This window comes from Galeopterus variegatus, unplaced genomic scaffold (assembly GCF_000696425.1).
Source record: "Galeopterus variegatus unplaced genomic scaffold, G_variegatus-3.0.2 Scaffold29597, whole genome shotgun sequence".
Lineage (NCBI taxonomy): Eukaryota > Metazoa > Chordata > Mammalia > Dermoptera > Cynocephalidae > Galeopterus > Galeopterus variegatus.
The window spans coordinates 2,183-6,400 of NW_007755708.1; the positions used below are offsets into that span (position 1 = coordinate 2,183).

The 4,218-nt window shown below is 40.0% G+C and overlaps 1 long non-coding RNA gene across 1 annotated transcript; it reads right to left on the reverse strand.

Annotated features, from left to right (window-relative positions):
- Positions 1-489: 489 nt before the first annotated feature.
- On the reverse strand, positions 490-3,887 carry LOC103583869. Its single transcript, XR_549906.1, has 3 exons — positions 3,308-3,887; positions 1,662-1,761; positions 490-813 (listed from the first exon to the last, which is right to left on the reverse strand). It is a non-coding gene; the product is annotated as an uncharacterized LOC103583869 (long non-coding RNA).
- Positions 3,888-4,218: the final 331 nt, after the last annotated feature.

The window sequence follows — 4,218 nt, forward strand, 5'->3', positions numbered from 1 at the left end:
TATTCTTTTTGGCTAAGAATTACCAGTTATTTCCTATGTGTCATTTCTTCTCCCTGTCACCTCTGTTAACTTTGACAGTAACAGGCTTTATACTGTTTATCTGAGACTTTTTTTATCCTTCTCTCGAGCTTCTCCTAAATCATATTAATGAACTGTCTGCTATCCCAGGCTCTCTGACACCTGATCCCTGAGTAGAAGCCTGTTGTTCTGATATCCTACACTGTGATTCACTGCAGACATCTCTCTCTGAGCCTGGGATTTGATGATACTGAAAACGCAGTGTCTGTGGACTGCAGCCGTATTTCTTCTCACATGTGGAAGCTGCTCACCTGCTATCACAGGAAAAGGCTGCAGAAATAGACAGCCTACCTTGGAGGCTACCTATACTCAAAATTTCTTGTTTGAAATTACATTTTATGTGAATAAAAAAAATAGAGAAACATTTAAAGCTCTGAAAACATAAACGGAGACCTCTATAAATACCAGACACATTGTTTGCAGCACAATTTATTATATAGTCATAGTATTGGGGTACATTAATAGGTATTGATTTAACACCTTGTGACCTCTCGAGACAGAGCAACCCCCCCAAAAAAAAACCTTCAAAATATGCAAAAGCAATAAATATCAAACTTTCTGATCTAAAATGTATAAATATAAAATATCAGTCATTTCTGGAAACATCTTAAGAAAATCCAGCAACCACATGTCCATGGGCAGGTGTCTGGTGTTGATGGTGTTTATATTCAGGACATATCACCTCAGGTCCAACACAACTACTTTTATGTCTTTTACCAACACATGTCTGCATATCTAGAAAAGAAAATATTGGTTTTACATTATAACACTTAAAACATACTTCCCTTTTGGAAGGGAGTGTGAATTCACTAATTTAAAAATTTCCCTAATTTTAAAAATATTTCCAACTGGGCCGAGCCCATGGCACACTCGAGAGAGTGCAGCGCTGGGAGCAATGCAGCGCTCCCGCGCTCCCGCTGTGGGTTTGGATCCTATATAGGGATGACCGGTGCGCTCATAGCACTCACTGGCTGAGCGCGGTGCAGCCAGTCTTAAAAAGGACAAAAAAAAAAAATATTTCCAACTGGAACAAATAAACCATGCTTATTCATTCTGAAAAACAAGAAATATTTATAGAGGTTGCCAAGTAATTTTCATTTAAAATAAATTCTAACTTCAAAATAATGTTTCTCTAAAGTTACACCTTCCAAGCAAATAGAAAAGATGTAGTCAAATAATGTTTCTTTTGGGCTATACAAAACTAATCAAGAAATGTGGTTACAGTTTTCATTGATTTGCTATGAAAAAACATGTTTGGCCATATCAAGCATAAAGAATTCATGATATATTTAATACCATTTTTTCTAATAACTGTTTGCTTACTTGGACTCTGAAGAAAACTTTAAGTATCACACAAATACGTAATGGAAAGGAAGCTTTGTGCATCAGCAACTCTGCTACATTTCCTTGTAAATAACATGACATTAAGAAGAAATCAGAAATTAAGTATAAAGATTAATGAATTTTCTCCTAAGCAGAACAGTGTTTTATTCCATATTAGAATGCTAGTATTTCTCTTCTTAAAAAAAAGGTGGGGGTGGATGGTGAAAAATAAACACCTGCAAACATAGCTATGTACTCACACTGAACAGCCTGGGGTCCTTGGTGTGTGGATGAAAGCCCTTCTTCTTACAAGCAGAAACCTCAAGCATGCCAGCATTGGTGAGCCTGAAGATGCCAGTGCTAAATTTCAGGGTGAAAAAAAGATATATAAAAATTAAGAATCACTGGGGTTTCCAGATGCTTTATTTTGATTGGCACAAGCATACATGTTCCTCAAATGCAATGGAGAAAATAACCACAAACTAGGAATCCCACAGTAATTTTTTTAACCAATCTTTTGAGGACTGGCATAGAGGAGAGAAACCAGGAGGAGGGAATACTCTGGGGGGCCTTGGCCTTTCCTCTTTGGTCTCACACCACATCTCAGCCACCTCCTCCACTTTACAATCCTGCAGGCGCTTGGAGGTAGCACTGCCTCTTCCTTGGGACCAATCATTCTAATTTTTCTAATAATATGAATACTGTTTATAGCAGCAGCAAATATTTACTGAGCTTGCTGTGGTGCCCAGCACTAACTATGCTAAGCATTTCACATAGACTATCATCTAATTTCATCTTCACATCAATCCATGGAGAGCAGGTACAGGAGTCCCTGGTTATCTGCAGTTCTGCTTCCACAAGCTTCAGTGACCCATGGTCAACCACAGCCCGAAAATATTAAATGAAAAATTCCAGAAATAAACAATTCACACTTTAAACTGTGCACCTTTCTGAGTAGTGTAATGATATCTTGTGCCATCCTGTTCCACCCTGTGAATCATCCCTTTGTTCACATATCCACACTGTATACACTAACCTGCCTGTTAGTCACTTCATAGCTATCTCAGTTATCAGATCAAAAAACATAGTATATATAAGGTTCAATAATATCCGTGATTTCAGGCATCCACCAGGGATCTCGGAAGGTATCCCCCATGGATAAGGAGGGATGACTGTATTAGAGATAAAGAATGTGAGGCTCACAGTGGTCAGGTATCCTGCTAAACACACCACCTGAGGGCACAGCCAGAACTCCAATATATTTCCTATGCTCATAACTACTCTACAGTAATCATGGTCTCCCAAAACTAGAAAGGTTTTGGAAGCAATTAAACTAAGGCTGGAAAATTTCTTTCAATAGGACATAAGACAATAGAACTCATATCTCAAAAGACAAAGTAGGGGGCCGGCCCGGTGGCGCACTGCTACAGTGCGCCGCTTGGGAGTGCGGCGGCGCTCCCGCCGAGGGTTTGGATCCCACATACAGACCGGTTCCCGCTCACTGGCTGAGCGAGGTGCAGGTGCAGCACTGAGGGTTGCAATCCCGTTGCCGGTCCCAGTCCGGTACGGGCGCGACACTGAAGGTTGCGATCCGTTGCCGGACACGAAAAAAGACAAAAAGGGAAAAAAAAAAAAAAGACAAAGTAGGATAACATTCTCTTAAATATTATCTGCTTCAAGGTCACATTAACTGAAGAAAGAACCAGTCACTCTACCACCGAAAGGAGCTTAAAAAGCAAAAGACTGCAAAGCTTCAGGGATGTGGAGCTGGCTGCCACCCATTTCTTTTTCCCAAGGGCACCTAGAGCCTGTCAGTCTAAGTGCCACAACCTGGTGTGGGGATACCCATGAAGCCAGCAGCCCCAGACGAAGCTCCCCTCGGGCTCCCCGCAGGAGTCACACTCACTCCTTATGCTTTGGTGAGCAGACGATGGCAATAGCCTCTGGCAACATGAGCTGGTAGGAACAGTGAGTGTGCAGATCCACGCTAGACAAGAATGCAGTTTGGGTGGGATGTGTCTACGAAAAGAAAAGAGGACAGTTTTACCAGGGTAATTGAGTCTTAGCCAAAGCAATAGCCCATTCTCATAGAAAATTCTATATATATGTTTGTTTCTCTTCTACCATCATTAACCACATAAGAATTTTAAAAAGTGTTTTGCTGACATAATCCTTCCCTTTATACATTCCTATTATTTGCTTCTTTGGAGTAGCTACAACTTTGAGAAGAGGCTCCTAGGAGCGTTAATGTCCTTTCTTGTTGTTGGGACAGAAAGAGCTGGAAATTAATTTGCCAGAGGCTTTAAACAGATACTCATTGAATTATTACAACTCATCTATGAGATATTTATTTTATTGTCTCACTTTTTACTTATGGAGAGCCTGTGGTTCAGGAAGGTTAAGTGGGCTGCCTGGGTCACACAGGAGCAGTGCTGTGATTGGAAACCCTGGACCAGAGATATTTATATTCAAAACCATATATACGAAAAGGAAGTTTTCACTAAATACACCAAATGTTGCTCTGTCTCCTTTTGTGGATTGCCATTCCCTATAAAGGGGAGAACAGGAGTCTCCAAGTTGTTGAAGGGGTTTGGAACTCATCTTGCTCAGCAACTAAATACCTATATGACATGAAAGAAGGGGAGATTATAAATTAAAAGAAATCTTCCAAGTTTCTGGCAATTTACAAACTTGTGTTTATGTGAGGTAAATCAGAGATTCATATTTGCATATGAAAAATACATACATACATTAATAATTTAAAAATTCCTTTTTAATCCTAATTACCCTTGAAAAAGGAATGTGACCATCTTAATC